This window comes from Talpa occidentalis, unplaced genomic scaffold (assembly GCF_014898055.3).
Source record: "Talpa occidentalis isolate TD23 unplaced genomic scaffold, MPIMG_talOcc4v2.1 talOcc4.12, whole genome shotgun sequence".
In the NCBI taxonomy this organism is placed as follows: domain Eukaryota; kingdom Metazoa; phylum Chordata; class Mammalia; order Eulipotyphla; family Talpidae; genus Talpa; species Talpa occidentalis.
In genome coordinates this window covers 34,716,013-34,739,186 of record NW_023601212.1, presented here as the reverse complement: position 1 = coordinate 34,739,186, position 23,174 = coordinate 34,716,013, and the positions used below count along the sequence as shown (strand labels likewise).

The following is a 23,174-nucleotide window of genomic DNA, read 5'->3' as shown; positions in this document are numbered from 1 at the left end:
GTGTTAGTGACGTTGTCACATGTATGATGAACATTTACAGAAATTAAAATGGCAAGGAAGATAAATTCTTTCGTAGCCCATATTGCTTTCTCTGTGGACTTACACAAGTTAAGCTCTGTGAACTTCAGCATCTTGATTTTCAGTTGTAGCATTCAAATGTGAAAACATGTGAAACACTTAATAGAGTGACAGTAGGCAAAAAAAAAAATGCTACCCATAATTGTCATTTTAATTGTATACACTAAGAGAAAAACAAAACTAGGTGTGTACTTCAGCTTCAGATCTTTAACACATGCAGTTTTACAGAAATAAATGCATCCCAATTAGTATGAACATCTATTGTCCTATATTCCTGACATCTCTTACTCTTTCTCCTGCTGCTGTGGGGGACATCTACCAATTCATGAGAGTTATTACCAAGGAGGCCTAGATATTCTTTGCATTTAACCACATAGGTGAGCACATGATCCGGTGGGAGGAACTTACCGCATGCTCCCCCAGCCACAGTGATTGGTTCGGAGATGGGTATGTGATTCAAGCTTGACCAATCAGTGTTCACCCAGTGACTTTCCTGCCACATCAATAAGAAAAAACGTTTCAGTGAAGTGAATAGGAGGGTAAGTTGAGTCTGGGTCTACAGTAGTATTTTGTGCTTTTTAAGGAACAGAATCCTGTGGCGGTGTTAAATCACTAATTCAAACAGTACTTCAAGCCAGTATTTCCACTTGACATGTCCAGTTACATGAGTCAGTAAACCCCCTTTTTTGCTTAAGCCAGTAAGATGAGCCAAACATTCCTGTCTGATAGGTCAAATGCAATTTATGGTGAGTTCTGGAAGTATATTAACCATTTTGAACACTAATTTGCCATTCCCAAAGCAAATCCTTTACTCGTTTTGGACAGAGGGATTTAGGAATATAATCAACTGTGACAAGAAGTGTCGCTGTTAAAATTCTGTCAATTCACAGAAATTTAAATGGAAATGCCTTCCCTTCCTACAGCTAATCACCCTCTTACCTGGCTCCTGACCTCTCTCTCCTGACAGCTCACCCCCAATTCTGAGAGCTTCTTCTATTGCCTAGACCATCTGCTGTTGATGCTGCTCCAGCTGCTTCTGCTGAAAGCTGAGTGGGAAACTTGTATATACACTGGCAGATATATTTAAGGGGTTTATGTGAATGAACAGAAAAAAAAAACAAATTTGTGTATATTGTCACTGCTAAGAAGATCTCTTCTTTCACATTTCCAAGGAAATAGGAGAGTTACAGTGTTTGAAAATAATTCCTGCCTTATCTAAATTTTAAATAAATATTTGAGGGACTTCGCGTCAAAGAGCATATAATTTTAATGGGAAAATGCCTTTTTGTGAAATTCTTAGTCACTTTAAAGTTGACTTAGTTTACTAATGTCAAGAAAATTATCTGTATTCTGCATGTTTCCAGAAAATAAAGGTACAAATCTTCCTTACTGCTCAGTAGCTCTCTGTGTCATGCATACCATGATTTTGGCCCCAACACATACTCTGACGGGGAAGGCATGTGAGACAACCAGATGTAAAGCCATAGCATAGCACAATGGAGAAAATACAGACTGGCTTTGCTGTGCCAGCGGTCTGTGTCCACTTATCCTAGATCTATGACATTGAACCAGGAACTTTTTTTGAGGTGTGGTTTTGTTTTAAGGAAAATAATAACTACCCAATTTCAAAATATAAAATATCTAATAATGATACTTAGATATTAGATAAAATATCTAATAATGATATCTAATAAGAATATTTAATTTTCAGTGGCCACTACATATTTGTACCACATGTATTTTGTGCCTACTCTTTTTTTTTTTTCCCTGCTCAGTTCTAGTTTTCTTGGTTTCTATTGTGACCCGGAATAAAAAAATTTCATCCTATGAATAGATGACTTCCTTTAGTAGCAGAGGGTTGTGGCTAAAAGCTCAGACTCTGAAGTCTGCCTGCCTGCGTCTGATTCATAGCTCAGCTCCTCCACTTATTAGTGTTATTTCTGTAAGGAAGGGACTTATCCCCTCAAAGCTGCAATTTCCACATCTTAATGTGGAAATGTTGGTAGTATCTATTCCATTAGGTTGTTCTGGAGATTAAATGAATATTGGTAAATCTCATTTTTCTCATATGTACATAGTGAAATAGTATTAAATTGACACAAAAGCAACATTCTAGTTGCAGGATTACCTTGGAGGGAAACCTAACAGTTTAACCATCTTTGATCAACAAATGAATTGTTCTAGGCAGTGACAGACAAAAACTTTTGCTTTTATAATACTTTTGTATTTGCATTCACAGCACTGATTAAACCCTGTGTGATTTACAGCAATAAAAGTTGCATCCAAAGTGAAAGTAATTTTCAAAATATTTCATGTATTTTTAATAGACATTTCTTTGACAACTATATGCAAGACATTCCAAGTACCACAGGAACGTCATCCATTACTAAGCATTGCCTTGTTAAGTGCATAGTTTATTTTTTTTTAAGATTTATTTACTTATTTATACAAGCACTGGGTACAGTCAGAAGCACGGGAGGGTGAGAGAATTCACCAGAGCCAAAGTGGGGAGCAGAACAGGCAGACCAACGAAATACACTGCTGAGGGGAGCAGCGGGTGGCAGGAGAGGTCTGCGTGCCATGTGGGACCCTCACCGGCGGCTGGGGATCGAACCAGCGCTGCAGAGGCTGCAGGCAGCTTCGCAGCCCAGCGCTCAACTGCTACGCCACCAGGGGAGGCCCCATAGTTGAAATTTTTAAAGAGCATATTTGTAAGGTCTTCCCTGGTGGCACAAGGCGTTAGGTCTCAGTGCTATCAATTTATCACCAGCCTATGAGGCATGAGTTCAATCCCTGGCCAGGGAGCTAACACACATGGTGAGGCAGACCACTCCTGTCTCACCCACTGCTCACCTCAGCACTGTATTTCAGTATATCTGTTTATTCTGCTTCCCACTCTGTCTGTGGTGAATCCTCTCACATACAGCCCCCATACCTCTGGCCTATACCCCAGTTCTTGTATGCATAAATAAATAAAAATAAATCTTTCAAAAAAAAAAAAGGCATGTTTGTAATATAAAAGACCTCTGATATTTTATTAACTTCAATACTGTTTGTAAACTCATTAGAGTTATGGAAATTTATATTTAGAATATACTACAGAAAAAAATCATTAGTGAGTTATATTTATGGAATGTATCTTATCTTTCTTAACCCTGCATATTAACAAAGATATGTGTAATAGTCAAATGTAGATAAAGAACCATATAAATGCAGCATGGAAATCTTTATTTCTTTTCATATTATACCATTTGATCCTTACAACAGGTCTATGATTTGAATATCTTACAGAATTTTAAAATTTTATTTGTTGAGTTAAAATAAGTTTACATCATTGTATCTGCTTGGAGGTTATAGGTTTAAACCTGTGTAAATATATATTTTTCACACCCTGCCCACCACCAGTGCCCAATCCTCCACCATGTTCCAGTGAACCCCTTCCCTCTCCCAAACTCTCACCACTTTGTAGTCAGATGTTAAGAATTTATTATTGGTTTGCTTTTGCTGACTCTTTGTTATTTTTATCTATATTCCACATACAAGTGAGACCATCCTGTATTGGTCTTTCTCTTAGCATTATCCTCTCCATCCAGCTCTCCCAAATAGCAAGAATTCATCCTTTCTTATAGCTAAGTGATATTCCAATGTGTGGAATAGTCTTCCATTATGTGTGTGTATAATGTACATTCACAAAAAGAGAGAGATTGATTTTTCTAATCCACTCCTCTGTCTTTAGGCACTTAAACTGTTTCCATAACTTAGATATTATAATTAGGGCTGCAATGAACATAGGAATATATATATATATATATATATATATATATAGCTTTTCAAATTAGTGTTTTTTGTATTTTTTTAAAGATTTATTTTATTTATGCATACTAGAGCTAGGGTGTGGGCCAGAGGTATGGGGGTGAGAGGATTCACTAGAGACAGAGTAGGGACCAGAAGAGGAGGATCTATTGAAATTCACAGCTGAGGAGAGCAGCAGGAGAGACAGGAGAGGTCTGCTGCACCATGTTTTGGGGTCAGCTCCCTGGCCGGGGGCCAAACTCATGCTACAGTGACTGCCTATAGCTTGTTAGTGCTGACACTTAACCCCTTGCACCACCATGGAGGCCCAGTGTTTCTGTATTCTTTGGGTAGATACCTGAGAGTAGAATTGCTGGGTCATATGGTATGTCTATTTTTAATATTTTGAGAAACCTCCATACTGTTTTCCATAGGGACTAGACCAATCTACATTCCCACCAACAGTGTAAGAGTGTTCCTTTTTTTCTACATCCTCACCAACAGTTTTTGATGAGAGCCATTCTCGTGGGTGTATCATGTTGTGGTTTTGATTTACATTTCCCTGACGATAAATGATTATGAGCATTTTTCATGTGCCTATTGGCCATTTGTATGTCTTCTTTGTAGAAGGCTCTATTTATTTTTTCTACCCATTTTTTAGTTGAGTTAATTTCTTTTTGTTCAGTGACATGAGTTCTTTATATATTTTGGAAATCATCTCTTTGTCAGATGTGTTATGTGCAAATGTTTTCTCCCATGCAGTAAGGAATATTTTTTGTTCTAGTGGTAGTTTCTTCACTGTGCAGAAACTTTTTAGTTTGATGTAATCCATTTGTTTATACTTGCTTTTGTTTCTCTTACCATTGGAGACTGATTCCCTTTGGAGCCATTTCTAAAATGAATGTGATGGAGTATTTTGGTTACTTTTTTCTTCAATGTATATTACATTTGGGCTATTTTATTCCATATCTTTAGTCAATTTTGAAATAATTTTTGTATATGATGTGAAATATAGCGATCTAGTTTCGTTCTTTTGCATATAACTGTCCAGTCTTCCCTATGCCATTTGTTGAACAGACTCTCCTTTCTCCAGGGTATGTTCCTGGATCTTTTGTTGTATATTAACTGTCCATAGATATGTAGGTCTATTTCTGGTCTCTCAAGTCTATTCTATTTTTATGTGTGTCTATTTTGCTCCAATACCACACTGTTTTACTTATTATAGTCTGTAGTATAGATTGAAGCTTGGGCTATGGTACCACCACTTTTCCTCTTTCTTTGTCAAAATTTGGGGTATTTGCTTGTTTTATTTATTTAATTAGATAGGAAGTACAGGAAGAATCATTCCAGAATAGTTCTGCCTTAACTTCAAAATTAAATTTGGGACACATTCTTTATCTTTAAAGTAAACTAATAAATATTCTACATACAAACGTGTTCTTTATGACTCATTTGCCTTGGGATGTAAACCAACTTCTCAAAGATGGTTTTGTATCATTTAATGTAAGACCTATATCTTCCCTTTGACGAATTCTTCAAGTCATTTAGTGATACCTGACAAAATTGGCCTCAAGCATTACCAATGTGGAGTTTACCTTTCTAATCTCTTATGTAAACATTTGATTGAGATTGTGAATAGAATTTCAGCCATTGCAGTGCTCATTGTAAATAATGCTATCGATAATTTCAAGTTAGTATTTTTATTCCTCATGAATAAAGTTTATTACAGTCTAGAAACAGTGATCTCTGGTCAGAAAGGCAAAGCACAGTAGATATCTACTTTAAAAGTGAAAATTTAGAGGGCAATTTAAAAGCATAGATTCTCACTACATTGGTAACAAAACAAAATTGACACATACCATGCTAAAATTTTGTTCATCAGTTTTTACAGCACATCTTTAAGAAAGAATGCTTGACTCTAGCAACAGAATATATGGAGAACTTATGCAATACAACAATAATAAGAGAACTCAATTTTTTAAATTACTTAGTAGTAAAAAGCAATGAAATATTAAGACATGCTACAACATACATGAACCTTGAAAACATTAAGTGAAAGAAATCAGACACCAAAAACCATATATTTTGTGACTCTATCTGTATTGTCATTAGAATAAACAAATCTGTAGAAACAAAAAATAGATTTGTGGTAACCAGAGCCTATGAAAAAGAGGGAGCAAGAAATGACTATTAATGGGTACATGGTTTCTCTATAAAGTGATGAACATTTTCTAGAACATAATAGTGGTGATACTTATACATATTGTGAATGTACTAAAAACACCTAAATTGTGCACTTAAAAGTGTGATTTTATGGCATGTGAATTCATTTCAATGTTTTTAAATAAAGCCTGTTCAAGAAGAAAATAACCACAATGTTGAATAACCAAAATCAATAGATTTTATTTTTAAAAACCATTTACCAAATCATGTTTAAATTAGGTAAAATAAAGTTACTTAATTCTGTCCTTGGAAATTTTCCACAACAGCAAATTAAAAAATAGACCCAATCATAAAGCCCTTTACTGGTGAAACCAGAAAACAAATGAAACAATAGCTTTCTACTTATGAAATTTTGCCCAAGACAGTTTCAAGCAAGATTGTGGTAGAAGGTAATGTAGAAAAGACATCCAGTCTGCAGTTCTTATGAGAACTAGAAAACTATGTGTCTTAAAATGAGAGACACAACCTGAGATATAAAATATAAATTCCATGTCTGTGGCAGTGGACCAGGATACAGATATTAGTACCTTGTAATGAAAGCTTCTCTGGAGTTTTTCTGATAGAGATATTACTAAATAAGAACTGGCACAGGCAATCTGTATTTCCAAGGTCATAACTCCCCATTACTGGCAGGGGAAGGGTTTAGCTAGAGGATAGAGACTCCATTGCCAGCGACCAGGTATCTGCCTTTCTTCACTGGATCAAGAGAAATAAAAGCTAAATAACTCCACAGGTAAAACTCTAAATCTTAAGGAAGTGTTCTACTCCCTAGAAATGAACTCAAACCACCCCTTTACGATATATATTGCTACCAAATAGCTACTTCAGGAAAAGCTGACCTCCTTCAAAAGTTAATTATCAAGAAGGGTGAAGAGGAGTAGAAAAATAATGGTAAAAATAAATGTCAACTAAAGAACATGCCTCAACAAACTGAATCCAGTGAAACTTAAGGCAAACATTTTAACCTAGTGATGCAAACACTTCAGTGAATGAAGAGCACAAAGCAGAAACATAAATGCTCAGAAATAGAACTCAGGGAAATAGTACAATAAGAAAGGAAAAAACAAGTGAAGACTAAATTAAACAAGAGAGAATTGATATATGCTAAAAAAAAAAAATAGTATGGATCATCAAAATTGAACAAAAGTAAAATGTATAGCTAAAGATTTTTAATAGATTTGATGACAAATTGTAGTTATGGGTGGCAGATCCAGGAGACCACCAAAGTGATTTACTTAAAAGGTGATGCTGGATTTGGAACCTAACAAATTAGTAGTACCTGTGCCACCTCAGATGGAAATGCCCCATAGACAGTTGTAATTACGGGTCTGTTGCTCAGGAAAGTGGTGAATGCAATGTCATGGTAACATTTATATTTTTTTTAATATTGAAATAATGTCCTGGGAAGTCTACTGCACAGTAACCTGCCTGTCTGGCTGGAGATAATTCCATCCATCTATCCACTGATACTGATAAGTAAAAAGCTCGTTTCCATTTTCCTTTCTTGCTGTGTTGTTTTTCTCCAAGTATTCAGTTAATATTTTATTACATATAATAATAGTGACAGAGATCGTTCAGATGGATAACATTCTCAGATTGGTCACAAATTTCCTGAGTGAAGCTTAGGTCACCTTAGAGCACAAAATGCTGCCTGGAGCAATTATGAGACAAATGCAGCTTTCACATGCTGACATCTTTCCTTCACGTGCACATAGGAGGGCGAGGGCATGGTGGGACCAAACGAACAAAGTGCAAGCAGCGGGACAGCAGGGCTTGTGCTAATAGCTATACAGAAGTGACCTTTACTCCACAATGCTGACAAGCATTAAATAGAGGACTGAAAATTGCTACAAGTTGGATATGAAATTTTAGAAGTCATGTGTTTTAAACCTAAAATCTTCCTCTTGTTTTTAATCTAATTTTTTTTTTTTTACTGTATAACAAAATCAAGCTATGTGAATTAGGTTAGATCTCATATGACCATGCATTTTGGACAAGGAAATAAGGGCAATGGAAGAAATCTTTCCCTTCATCTTTCCAAAACACATTGATTAAGCAGCCATTCTAGTTAGGGCTGTCAGTTTATTTTAGAATTTAATTTATCCCTTGAGGTGTGGTGAAACATTTTATAGTTTCAGGAAGTAGGGCAGTTAAGGATAGAAAAGTAGAAATGGCTTTTCTTCTGCTTTGCTCTGGTTGAGATACATACAGGGTAGAATTTGTGAACCTGATGTCTAAAGTGAGGCTCTCTGATTTGGGATCCTAACTTTTTTTGCTATTTACATGACCTTGAACAAAGCAATTTATATGACCTTGCATGAAGCAATTATCTCTGTACCTCATGTTATGAATCTGTTAACATTAAGATGATCATGGGCCTGTTTATGTGACAATTGACTCTCATAACCTATTCACAACAGTGCTCAGCATATAGCATGTGCTCAATTTTACTTCTCATTAATTGATCCCTACAAGCAATGAGAAAATTATATAAGTTCTATTACTGAAAAATACTCATATCCCTAATGGTGTCCCCCAAATTTGACTTGAAGAACAATTATATGTCAAATATAACATTTGTGGCAGTTTCTCTCCTATCTAAGAGGATGTGTAAGCAATTTGTATTCTGTGACATGCCTACATTGTCATAAATAAACCTCTCAACAACATAATGAAATAGGTAAATATCACTACCCTTTTTATGAATTGAATTGTGGTCCCCTCAAGAAAGGATATGTTGAGAGCCCTCCCTGGTGGTATAGGGGTTAAGTCTCAGTGCTATCACTATGAAAGCCTGAATTTTATCCCCAGCCAGGGAGCTAACCAACAGGACACAGCAGACCTCTCCTGTCTTGCCTGCTGCTCCACTTAGCAATGTATTTCAGTAGATCTGCCTGTTCTGCTCCCCACTCACTCTGGTGAATCCTCTCACCCACTGCACCTCTGGCCTACACCTCAGATCTTATATGCAAAAAATAAATTAATTAATTTTAAAAAAAGAAAAGATGTGTTGTAATGCCTATACCTGAGAATATGACCTTATTTATTTATAGGATCATTGAAGATATAATTAGTTAAGAGGAGGTCATACTGGAGTAAGCTGCCCTTACTCAAATAGATGAACACATGAAGATAGATACACAAAGGGAGAATGTTATGTGACAGTGAAGGAGGAGACTGAATGTTTGCAGCTAAAGCAGGGAACTCTGAAAATTATTAGGCTTTAGAAGCACAGCCCTACAGATATCTTGATTTTGAACCTGAAACAATACTTTCCTATTGTTTCAGCCACTAAGTTTATGATACTTTGTTACAGCAATTCTAAGAAAGTAATAATAAAACACCCATTTCACAAATAAGGAAATAGAGGCATAGAGAATAAGAGATTTATTCAAGATGACAAAATTAGTAGCTAGATAATGAACCCATGGTTTTAGATTTAAAATCCAGCTCCTTTTCTCTTTCCTCATCATCCATTAACATTTATGTCACTCCAGCCGTGCTCCCTAACTAACCCTTCTTCATGCCTACCCTTGGCATGAACAAGATATGTCTTTGACCATAGGAAGGAAAACAAATTTATTGATTGGCTTCTCCATGCCACGAGCACTAGACAATTTTCATATGCAATGTTCTTCCAACCTGAACATGTGTTTTTCTCCATTTTCCTTTCAGGAAAATTCTTAGCCTTCAACTATCAAATGAAAAACCTCAGGTCCATGTTTTTCATCTACTAGTTTAATTCCACACTCTGTCACTCATTCCATTTAATTTTAAATTCTTTCAGTTGTGTTTGTAGGTGATTAGTAGCCTATAGTAGTCTCCAGACTTCACTGAGTATTAAATTACTTAAAGGCAAGATCATAAATATAATTGACCTTTAAAAACCTGTGGATTAAAAAAAAAACCTGTGGATTAAGGTACTATAAATTTAATTTAGACCTCACAATTCTAAACTGTAGCTTTTGCTACACATGCTTATACCATAAACTGTCTCTGTTCTGTTCTACAACCCAGAAAGTAATCATCCAGGTGGTAAGAACACAAGGGACTATGGTGATGGTGCATGGGTGAACTGGTGGTGGAAATTCTATGGGGACGATGCCTGAGAAAAGAAAACAAACATTGTAAGGAAAAATAATTAATTAATTAATTAATTAATAAAAATAAAAAAAAGAACAGAGGGAAAACTTCTATGAAAGTATATGAAGCCTGGGGTTGCAGTCCATTTCTGTTGTTTGTGCTAATTGACTGTTTTTTAACTGCTAATTGACCACTTTTCCTCAGTTTCATGCCTTCTGGAAATTTAAAACTTTGTTCACTGTTTAGAAGATCCTGAGCTAAGAGCTCACTTCATCTCAATACCCAGTAAAGTGGTGAAATGAAAACTTAAACTCCACAGTTTTGTTTTAGAAAATGTTTGCAGAAAATAGTTTGCTAGATTAGCAAAGGAAAAAGTCAATAGCAGAGTGATTTAATTAAAATTGTATAGAAGCAATTTATTCTTGGCAAGAAATTGTGGTGTGTCTAACTAATTTTAGTTCTGATAGTTTTTTATTTCCTATCCATTAAGTCTCCATAAAATATATGCCTAAAAAAATTCTTTACACACACATACACACACTCATTGGCCATTGGGAGTCACAAACTATGACTTACAAATTAAGCAAAGTCAGGCTGATTTCACCGCTGCTATGAGGTATCCACATAATGCTGCAGAACTGTTGCTTATTGCAGATGAGCTAGTCTCTTCTTTGCTAGCCAGCAAGCTTCACAGAACCTAGAAAGTACTTGTGCTGTAGATCAATTTGCATTACAAAGAGACAGTAATACCTCAGTCTTAAGTGGAACTGAAATGCTTAGCTTTAAGCCAAGCCATCCCTTTGTAGACAAAATGTTATTTTAACTCCTATAGCATCTTTCACTCTTCAAGTAATAAGGCACTTGACAAATAATGTAAATATACCTCCATGACTGGCTTGCAATAACTGGCCATGACTGGCTTGCAATAACCAAGAAAAAGTTCAAACGCCAGTCAGAAAATAACTAAGAGTGCCCCCAAGGCCTACCCAAAGGAAAACATAGTGGGGCTTTTAGAAAGAAGAATCTGAAGTTCATTGATTTGTTTACTTTTGGTTTGATTTTAGAGAATTATTTGTATGTGAAGCAAAATTAGCTACATATTAGAAATGTTTATGTGTATGTACATTGATGTCACCAATTAGATTTTAAACTAAGAAGGAAACATTTTTAACCACTTTCGCATGTATGTGCATGTCTCACAAGTATTAGGTTGGCCTAGGAAATACATTGATTTTTATACCTTGATTCTGCTTTTACCATGTTTGCTTGCATTTTTGTTCTATTTGCTTATCAGTTTCTTAAATTTTACTGTGTTTTGGTAATTGAGTAATCAATTAAAGTGTGATGAGCTGGGATTTAATTAGCCTTGTGATACCTTGATTAAATATATTCTTAAGATAATGGTAGTGAAAAGAGTGACACCATCTGAGGAAAACATGGAGTTAATATGACATGAAAGCACATAATTAAAATGGATTTTTGTGGGTGTGTATAATATTTGATAATTACTTGCAAGATCTGAATACAATATAAATTTTTAAAGTAATGTTTTCCTGCCAATCCTTTTCTGCTACCTTTAATACAATTGCTGCTTCTGAACATGTTTACTTACATAATGTTCTAAATACTCAGATATTTTCAGCATTTATGGGCCATTCCTGATGGTTTCTGTTCCTTCAGAATAACAATGGTATTAGGCTATATATTACTGCCTCTCAGTTCAATCCCATTTCATATTGTCCCATTAATCTTCAGGATTTCTGTCAGGATCTTCTCAAATGCTTTGTGATAAAGCAGGAGTATTATCACCACTTACAAAACTTTATTTGGAATCACAATATTTGTTGGCAGATTCATGATGTATCCCCAATGGATTTTACCGGAGTTAGTTTTGACTTATTACAGCACAGATCTTGATTTACAGAAGAGGCTAGTTACGAACCAGAGGTGAATTTCTTTCTTCTGTTATAACCACCCAATTTTTTTCTAGAAGAGCAGTCAGGAATTCTGTGGTTAAGTTCTTGTGGGAAAAATTAAGGTTCTTATTCAAAAAGAGAAGAGTTCAAAAAAAATGGGAGAGAGGGGCCTCCCCGGTGGAGCAGCGGTTGAGCGCTGGGTTTCGAAGCTGCCCGCAGCCTCTGCAGCGCTGGTTCGATCCCCGGCTGCTTCCCGGCCACCAGAGGAGGGTCCCACATGGCGCGCAGACCTCTCCTGCCGCCCGCTGCTCCCCTCAGCAGTGTACTTCGGTCCTTCTGCCTGCTCTGCTCCCCGCTCTGGCTCTGGTGAATTCTCTCATCCTCCCGCGCTTCTGACTGTACCCAGTGCTTGTATAAATAAAAAATAAATCTTAAAAAAAAAAAAAAAATGGGAGAGGGAAAAAAAAAAAAACCCAAGCAAAGAAAAGAAACACGGATAGAACTATGAAGAACTGGTGTGAATTCAAAAAACAGGTGGTGGAAAGGGCAGTTTGCAAGACTGAGTGGAAACAAATAATGAATATGGTAGGGGCGGCATTCTCCCACGATATTGTGGTTACCCCTATCTTACTCAAAATATGGATGTGAATCTAAAATTAAGTGTTAACGTCTAAGTCCTTGCATACTATATAAAGTATAATTATACCTATGGACTTTGCAATTGGATCTGATAATAGAGTTTGGAATTCTAGATAACTGTTAAGCTCTACATGGAAGATGTTGAGACAGGCTTGTTTGAATCATTTTAATTAATCTCCGAGTTATGGGCTGAATCTTGCCCCCAACCCAAATATTTATATGTTGAAGACTTAACCTTAAAAATACCAGTATTTGGAATAAGGATCTTTGAAGATATAATTAAGTTAAAATGAGGACACAAAGGTGGGCCCTAATTTAATCAAACTGATAGATTTATTGGAAGGAAAATGTGGACACTACTAGAGATGCAAGGGGTCCCCACACAGAGGAAAGACCATGAGATGCACAGAGAAGAAACATATCCCACTGACACCGGAATCTGACTTTCAGCCTCCAGACTGTGAGAAAAATATTTCAGTAATTTAAGCCATCCGGTTTGTGCTACTTATTAGGCAGCCCCAACAAACAAATACAGTATGAAATAGTTTCAAAAATCAAACATCTTAGTTGGGCTTAAAAAACCCTGTAGTCCCCTATCCCCTGTTCATGCCAATTCCTACTCCTCAAAGGCAATTACTTTCAATTCCTTGAGTTGTTCTTTTTTTTTTTTTTAAGATTTATTTATTTATTCATACAAGCACTGGGTACAGTCAGAAGTGCGAGAGAGTGAAAGAAGTTACCAGAGACAGAGCAGGAACAGAACAGGCAGACTGACGAAGCACACTGCTGAGGGGAGCATCTGGTGGCAGGAGAGGTCTGCGTGACATGCGGGACCCTCATCCAGTGGCCAGGGATCGAACTGGCGCTGCAGAGTCTTTGGGCAGCTTCGCAACCCAGTGCTCAACCACTGCACCAATGGGGAGGCCCTCCTTGAGTTGTTCTTTTAGGTATATATCTCTTTGTTTTTATATAGCATTTTATATTATTTCTTAAATTTTTAGAAATATTTTATATAAGAAATAATTTTAGAAATAATTTTAATAATTTTAGATAAGATCTAGTGATATCCTATTAAGGAATTTGAGAATTTAGCACCTAAGTAACCTATTCTATTATCACAAAATATATCCACATATACATTTCACTTCCCCCATCTTCACAATATAGATGCATCAAGTTATTTGGTGTTTTGTTTTATATGCCTATTTAAATATTATTCACAGTTGAGTCATGCAGAGAACCATAATTATAATTGTACAATATTTTCCCCCTAGAGTTAATAATTGCCTCACAGCTTGTGCACAAATAACAAGTCAATTATGGCTCCAGAAAGGTCTCTCAATAAATCATGGGTAGCCTCATTTTGGAGAGGATTCCACAGTCATCTGAGGATCTCTTGATCTACTGCAGGCATTTCCTTCAATACATGGTGGACCTGTTAGTTTGAGCTGAGTATGATGTGGATGGGCTCCTATGGCTAGTGTGAAGATGCACCTAGGGAGCAATGGTGGTATCCGAATGTTGCTGGCTGGATCGGCCCTTCATTCCAGTCAGTCTCATCCAAGAGTGGGACCGTATGCTTTCTTAGTCAAGGAGGCCAAGCTGTGACTCAGCTAGGCCAAGCAGCAGCCACAATTTGTTTCCACAATTTGTGAGCTCCAAGAGGTGGATCACTGATCTCTAGTCTATAATTTTTCAAGCGTCACACTGAAAAGCCAGGGCATGGGGATCACCCACAAATCAGGAAAAACATGGCAAGATTCATCAAGGGGAATTAATGAACTCTTAATCTTCCATACTGAGCAAATTGACCACATAGATTTTGGATTCTGCATTCTTGGCACTGAGTCTATATATTCACCACTTTGCAATGGACAACATCATCATGGGTTTCAGACTAGCTCAATCATCAGGCATTTCAGGGAACTGTGATAAATCAGAGGTCCCACTGAACCAGAAATTTGGTTCAAATTCAGTACCTATTTTTCATCTAAAGCTGAGATGCCAGGCCAGCTCTGTTCTTTCATGTACTGTTTCCATCTAACTGATTTGGCAGGGTTCTTCCACCTTGTTAAGCATTGAATCTAAATTGACTTATCCAAAATAGGAATATCAGTCGTAAGAGTTCGTCAAAGCTTCTATATTTCAGACATGTATCCGTCTATCTATCTAGCTAGTTAGCTAGTTGTCTGTCTATCTATCTGTCTATCTATCTATCTATCTATCGATCGATCGATCGATCGATCTAGCTATCTATCTATCTGAGAGAGAGAGAGAGAACCTTCGGTTCTCCTTGAGTGCTAGGACACCTGACTGCACCCCTAAGCATCTTTCTCCTTACAGCAGTTGAAGTTGAAATGTGCTGAGAGGTAGGCGATGCAGATTGAAGAAAAGAGGGTATATAGAGAGAAAACAGATCTAGCCTGTACAGCTTCCCATCTCAAGATGTTGTTGTTTCTAGACTTTTAGATGACTTTGGGTAAATTTCTCATTCTCCAATAGGTTACCTGCATCAGTGTTATAAACTAAATCCAGGGCAATGAGAGTCCGCAAACCAGCCAGTGCCTCACTTATAATTTCTAATTGGAGTTTTTGTATCTCAGGGAAGTCTACCCAAAAGGGTCAAAGCTTCCTAACAGCAAATAAATAAACAAACAAAACAAAAATCTCTTATTTTTATTATTTTCTTCAGTGGATCTAAGTTTGTCATTTATACATACAAGAATTGGGGTACAGGGCAGATATGTGGGAGATGAGAGGATTCACCAGAGACAGAGTGGGGAATAGAACAGGCAGATGTACTGAAATACAGTGCTGAGGGGAGCAGTGGGCGAGAAAGGAGAGGTCTGCTGTGTCATGTGGGTAGCTCCCTGGCCGGGGATTGAACTCATGCTGCAGTGGCTGCGGACAGCTTCATAGGTTGCATCTTAACCCCTTGTGCCACCACGGAGGCCATGTCTATATTCTTGCTAAAAAAAAAAAATCACATACTCTACCTCACCTTTGTCCTCCTACCCTTGCCAATTCCAAGCAAATCGGTTACAGCAATTCATTTGCTTTCTGGTTATTGCAGTCATGTATTCTTTACCTTTATCCCTCAGGGCAAATGCACAATTCTGAAACTGTTATCCAAAAGAACAAAAAAAGGGCCTCCCCTGTGGCACAGCGGTTGAGCACTGGGCTGCAAGGCTGCCTGCAGCCTCCGCAGCTCTGGTTCGATCCCTGGTTGCCAGCGAAGGTCCCAATGCGTTTACTGATTTACCTTTATTTCAGCTGTCATTTAAAATTTCCAAAATTTCTCTATTTTATAGAGAAATGGCGCACAGACCTCTCCTGCCGTGCCCACTGCTCCCCTCAGCAGTGTACTTTGTCAGTCTGCCTGTTCTGCTCCCCGCTCTGGCTCTGGTGAATTCTCTCACCCTCCCGTGCTTCTGACTGTACCCAGTGCTTGTATAAATAAATAAATAAAATCTTAAAAAAAAAAAAAAAACCAACAACAACAAAAAAACCTCACATAGAAATAATCTTCATATGTCTTCTTACAATAGGGAAGACCTGACACTGAATATCAGATTGTCAAAAAATCTGGTATTTGTGCATCTGTCTATTTGTGCATCTGTCTTTGAACCAACTTATTTTTTAAGTCAACAACTACCACCCTAATTCTTTCTTCATAATAATAAGGTGAAGGATCACTTACTGCCTGGCTCGCCATACAATTTAGTCAACTTCATTGCAACTGAGTCCTGTGTATTTCCTTCAAATCTTGCTAATCAACTTATGAGAACTTTTCCATCCTCTTTCAAGAAGTTTTATCTCTAAGCATCTCATCCTTATTGCTAAAACTTGCAAGAACTAATTTATCTGAGACTTTACACACTACAAACTAGTTATCCTGACAGTTTCATGAACGCAGAAGGCAAAAGTACCTTGAAAAAAAGATGAAGGACAGCCCTCTTACTACTCATGCAATCACAGTGGCTAGAGTATCATTGTTTTTGTGTCTGTTCTCTAAGCTCCAACTTCAGAGGGTCAGGTGACACTGGATACACAGTAGGTTGCATCAAAGGAGAGGAACCCTAAATTTAGGAATCTGTTGTCTTTGAGCATGCCTGTCTTAAGCTCCAGAGGGAGATGCTTATCCTAATCTTCCAAAAGTGTCAGTAGACCTATTTCTTGTCCCAGCAGGAGATGTTTTCTCTGTTTTGCAAGACTATGTGTTATCCAAATATCCATGAAATATTAAACTGCAACAAAAGCAGTCAGTTTTCACAAGACCCTTGGAGAACTATTTCTCAATAATTGTTGTTGAACTACTTGTTTTGGGCCTCCCTGGTGGCACAAGGTGTTAAGCACCACACTGTGAAGCAATCCAAAGCCTCTGCAGCGCGAGTTCAATCCCCAGCCAGCCAGGGAGCAACTCACATGGCGCAGCAGACCTCTCCTGTCTCACCTGCTGCTCCCCTCAGCAGTGTATTTCAGTCAGTCTGCCTGTTCTGTTCCCCACTCTGTCTCTGGAGAATCCCCTCATGCCCCGCATATCTGGCCTATACCTTAACTCTTGTATGCATAAATAAATAAATCTTTAAAAAAAATAAACTACTTATTTTGAGTTAATTATTTCAAAAGCATATCCTTTGTTTCTGGAAAACTTTCTATTATCTATTTGGTCATTTCTGTGCTCTCTGTTTTCCTTTTCTGAAATTCCTATCATTCCACTGTCAGATTTTCTAGACTTCTAATTTTATTTTGTTTCCCCTTTCTCTTCATTTTGTTCTACTTTAGGAAAGATTTCCTCAAATTTCTCTACCTATGCATTTACTGATTTACCTTTATTTCAGCTGTCATTTAAAATTTCCAAAATTTCTCTATTTTATAGTTGCAGAATGGTTCTTTTCAAATGCTTTCTCCTTTCTGTTTCATGGGTACAGTATTTTGTCTTAGTTTTCTGAGCATACCAGTTGTAATGGCTTTTTATTTTCTAAGTTTCTGCTACTTGCATTGTCATGTTTTATGTACGTTCTGGGTGGTTTCAATCTCCGTCTCTAACCTTAGAAACGATATTTTATCATATCCCCTGCCTATTTACCCTTATTTAAGATCTGGGACACCAAAAAGCTGAATAGATGGGGTTGGAATAGATGGAGATTGTCAAGCTGTTGGCCTGACCATTGTTGGCCTCACCATAGGATAAGAATCTAGTTGGTTGAGGGGGGCGGAGCAACATGGCGGCGAGGAGACGCTGCGAGTAAGATCTCCCATTAAAAAAAGTGAATAGGGAGGAAAAGCGGCAGGTCCCAGTGAGAACTGGGACACGGAAGATAAACGGGTGACGCCAGCGAACTGCCCGAAGAAGAAAGTGGCCATAAAAGAGGACTAGAAGGGAGGGAAGCGCAGAACCCTGCTCCCCTCCCCCGCCCACAGAGGCGGCACTCTCCGACCAACAGAGAGGAGGAAACAACAAACCAAAACGACCCACAAGAACAAACGACGCAGCAAGCGGGACTGGGAGTGGAAAGGAACTATTGCAGCCACCACACCCCGTGAACGGGAGCTGAGGCGAACCCTGCAGGATCCGCCGCGGCGGTGAGGGAACGGCTCCTGGCGCCATTAGAGAAGAACAAAGACTCCGGGAGACGCACACACAGCCCGGGCTGCCGGTAAGCTGGCGCGGAAACGCGGCGCGCTCGGGGAGCTTGAAAAGCAAGTGCAGACCTGGATCTCGGCTGCCCAGGTCCCCGCGCCTGCGACCTAGGCTTGCGGGGAGACGCACGGAGGTCCTCACTGAGGTGAAGGTCCCTCCCTGAGTGAGCAGGAACCAGGCTCCCAGGCACGGGAGCGGTGCAAAAGGCGCCATTCCCGCGCCACTGAACTGGGCTACAGCCCGCATCCTGGAACTGAGGGCTTTGAACTGAGACCCGGGGCACGAAAATTCGGGGCGTGGGTTCTCCACGACGGTGGGGCACAAGGCAGACACAGCACCCCAAAGCTGTTGAGGTGTACCCTACCATTCCCGCTCTGTTCTCTGTCCCACGGGGGGGGGGAGGCGAAAAACAGCCCCCCAAGGCCAATAGGAGAGATCTCTGGCGCCACCTAGCGACCAGGGAAAAAAAAAGTCACTAACACCCTATAAAACAGGACATTTCTTAAGACTGCTTGAAAAGGGCAGAAGGTTTCTGGAGGACCCAGTGGCCAGCCGGGAAGTTATTCCATGCCAGGCCCCTTCCGACCAGCAGTCTGAGCCCACAGAGGGAGCAGGCACCCACGTCCGGGGCAGACCGGGGGCGCAGAAGAGTGTGCCTGAAACCGGAGGCGCAGGGACTGCATCCCGCTTCGCCATTTGAGAACAGGGACATTTCTTCAGTAAAAACTGCCTAAACCAGCAGAAAGCTCCCCAGAAGACAGAGATGGCTCCTGGAAGAGCCAGAGGGGAGCGGAGAAGTTCACCCAAGATGTCAGTCAGTCCGAGCAAACACAGTGTCCCAACGCATACGACAAATTAGAAAACAGACAGTAGGGAGTAGAAGAACCACACGCAACCTAACAACTCCTCAGGAAAGAAGCACACCACAAAAAGAAAACCACTCCCAGATTGCAACGACAGCAACTTGGAAGAACTTCTGAGCCTTCCAGAAAGAGAATTTAAAATTGCCATGATTAAAAAAGTGATAGATCAGAAGAAGGAAATTGAGTCCCTAAAGAGGGAAGTAAGAGAAATGCAGGAGATCAAAGAATTAATGGAGGAACTAAAGAACTCTGGGAAAAGCAATGAAAGCAGAATAGATGAAATGGAAGAACGAATAAGTAATCTTGAAGACACAGAAATAAAAAGAACCAAAACAGAAAAGGAAAGAGAAGTACGAAGGAAAAAGAATGAAGAAAGACTTCGGGAACTATCTGACTCCATGAGGAAAGGAAATATAAGAGTTATAGGAATTCCAGAAGGAGAGGAGAGAGAGTAGGAACAGAGAATATTCATGATATAATTGAAGAGAACTTCCCAAATGAGAAGAAGGAGCTGAAAATTGATATACAAGAGCAAGAAGAACACCAAACTTCCACGACGAAAGGAAAAAACAGCAAGACACAAATAGTAAAGCTCCAAGAATCCAGGACAGGAAAAAATAATGAAGCTGACAAGAGGGAAGAAACAGATAACATTCAAAGGAAAACCAATCAGGCTGACATCAGACTTCTCTGAAGAAACACTACGGGCAAGGAGAGAGTGGAGGGACATAGTCAACAGACTCCAAGAAAACAGATGCCAACCAAGATACTCTATCCCGCAAAGCTCTCTTTCCTCCATGAAGAAAGAATATGGACCTTCCCAGACAAAGAGAAACTCCGGAATTTCATTGCGACTAAACCCCCACTCCAAAAATACTACAAGGAATCCTAAAGCCAGAACCTCAGAGGGACGAATAACAACGAAAGAAGACCAAAAAAAAAAAAAAAGTTATTAAAAGAATAAATAAATAAAATCAAAGGAAAGACAAACATAATGGCAAATACAGATGCTAACATATCAATATTAACTCTAAATGTAAATGGACTAAACTCTTCAATAAAAAGACACCGAGTTGCAGCCTGGATTAAGAAACAAAACCCAACCTTTTGCTGTCTCCAGGAAACACATTTAGCTACAAAAGATAAAAATAGGCTCAAAGTCAAAGGATGGAAAACAATCCTACAAGCAAATGGGCCAAAAAAGAAAGCAGGAACAGCTATACTTATATCAGATAAAACAGACTTCAAACTCAAAAAAATAAAAAGAGACCCCAATGGTCACTACATTATGATTAAGGGGACAATACTTCAAGAAGAAATAACACTCATTAACATATACTCACCAAACGAAAGAGCACCAAAATATATCAGACAACTGTTGTCCTCTCTGAAAACAGACATCAGAGAAAACACATATGTAGTGGGAGACTTCAACACACCACTATCAACAATGGATAGATCAACAAGACAAAAATAAGTAAAGAAACTAAAGCTCTAAATAAGGACTAGAGCATTTGGGCTAACAGACATCTATAGAACACTAAACCCAAAAAAAACGGAGTACACATTTTTCTCAAGCGCACACGGATCATTCTCCAGGATCGATCACATACTGGGGCACAAGACAAACATCAACAGATACACCAAGATTGAAATCATACCAACCATCTTTTCTGACCACGAAGGCATCAAACTAGAAATAAATCATAAAAGAAGCAAGAACTATCCTACCTCATGGAGATTAAAAGCCACACTACTGGAAGACCACTGGACTAACGAGGAGATCAAAGAAGAAATTAAAAAATTCTTTGAATTGAATGACAAGGAGGACACCAATATCCTAAATGTATGGGAGCAGCAAAGCAGTAATAAGAGGAAAATAATAGCAATAGAAGCTCACATCAAAAAACAAGAAAGAACTCAAAGAAACAACCTAATCTCGAAGCTCAAAGATCTAGAAAAAGAACAACAAAAAACCCCAGAACCAGTAGAAGAAAAGAAATAATAAAAACCAAAGCAGAAATAAATGAAATTGAAACTAAAAAAACAATCCAAAAGATCAATGAAACCAAGAGCTGGTTCTTTGAAAAAATAAATAAAATAGACAAACCCCTAGCCAGGCTCACAAAGGAAAAAGGAGAAAGCACAAATGCACAGAATCATAAATGAAAGAGGAGAAATCACAACGGACACAGCAGAAATCAAAAGAATAATCAGTAACTACTATGAACAGTTATATGGAAACAAGTTCAACAATCTAGAGGAGATGGACAAATTCCTACAACTCTCTACAATCACCCAAAGCTAGATAAAGAAGAAATAGAACACCTAAACAGACCAATACAAGCAGCGAAATTGAAATGGTAATTAAAAACCTCCCAAAAACAAAAGCCCAGGACCTGATGGATTTACAAATGAATTCTACCAAACATTCAGAGACGAATTAGTGCCTATCCTTCACAAACTCTTCCAAAAAAATTGAAAGGAAGGGACAATACCAAAACACGTTCTATGAAGCCAAATTACACTAATACCAAACCGAATAAGGACAACACAAAAAAGGAAAACTATAGGCCAATCTCCCTAATGAACACTGATGCAAAAATCTCAATAAAATTTTAGCTATCAGAATCCAAATGTATCCATAAGATAATTCACCACGACCAGTTGGATTCATTCCAGGGGCACAAGGATGGTTAACATCCGAAAATCAATCAACGTTATCCAACACATCAACAAAAAGAAATATAAAACCATATGATAATATCAATAGATGCTGAGAAAGCTTTCGACAAAGTGCAACACCCATTCATGATAAAAGCCCTTGAAATTCTTGGGATACAAGGAACATACCTCAACATCATAAAGGCTATCTATGACAAGCCAACAGCCAGTATCATTCTCAATGGTGAAAAGCTGAAAGCAATTCCATTAAGATCTGGAACAAGACAAGGATGTCCACTCTCACCACTGCTTTTCAATATAATACTGGAAGTCCTAGCCAGAGCAATAAGACAAGAGAAAGACATCCAGGAATCCAAATAGGAAAAGAAGAAGTCAAACAATCACTATTTGCAGTGATATGATAATATACATAGAGAACCCCAAAATCTCCACAGAAAAACTAATTCAACTCATCAATCAATTCAGTAAAGTGGCAGGATACAAAATCAACACGCAAAAGTCAGTAGCCTTCCTATACACAAACAATAAATCTGAAGAAGAAGAAATTCAAAAAAACCACCCCTTTTATTATCGAAACAAAAAAATCAAATATTTGGATAAATCTAACAAAAGAGGTTAAGACTATACAAAGAAAACTATAAACACTGTTAAAAGAAATAGAGAAGACACAAAGAAATGAAAGACATCCCCCTGCTCATGGATTGGAAGAATAACACATTATTAAATGGCCATCCTACAAAAGCAATATACAGATTCAATGCTATTCCAATCAAATCTATGGCATTCTTCAAAGAAATAGAACAATTATTGATGAAATTCATATGGAATCACCAAAAACCCGAATAGCCAAAGCTCTACTGAAAAAAAAAAGAAGGAAATGAGCATCACACTCCCAGACTTCAAACTATACTACAAAGCCGATAATCATCAAAACTGCATGGTATTGGAACAAGAACAGACCAATGGAATCGAATAGAAAATCCAGAAATAAACCCACAGATTTATGGTCAACTAATCTTTGACAAAGGAGCGAAGACTATGCATTGGAGCAAAGAAAGTTTGTTCAATAAATGGTGCTGGGGGAAACTGGGTCGCTACATGCAAAGAATGAAGCTTGACCACTACCTCACACCATACACAAAAATCAACTCAAAATGGATTAAAGAACTAGACATAAGACCTGAAACCATAAAATACATAGAAGGAAATATAGGCGAAACACTACGGATTTGCACATCAAGACATCTTTAC

The 23,174-nt window shown here is 38.2% G+C and overlaps 1 protein-coding gene across 1 annotated transcript in view; it reads left to right on the top strand.

Annotated features, from left to right (window-relative positions):
* GRIA4 (glutamate ionotropic receptor AMPA type subunit 4) overlaps positions 1-23,174 on the top strand; it is a 349,019-nt gene that overhangs the window by 179,195 nt on the left and 146,650 nt on the right. The gene's annotated exons all lie outside the window — the stretch shown is intronic.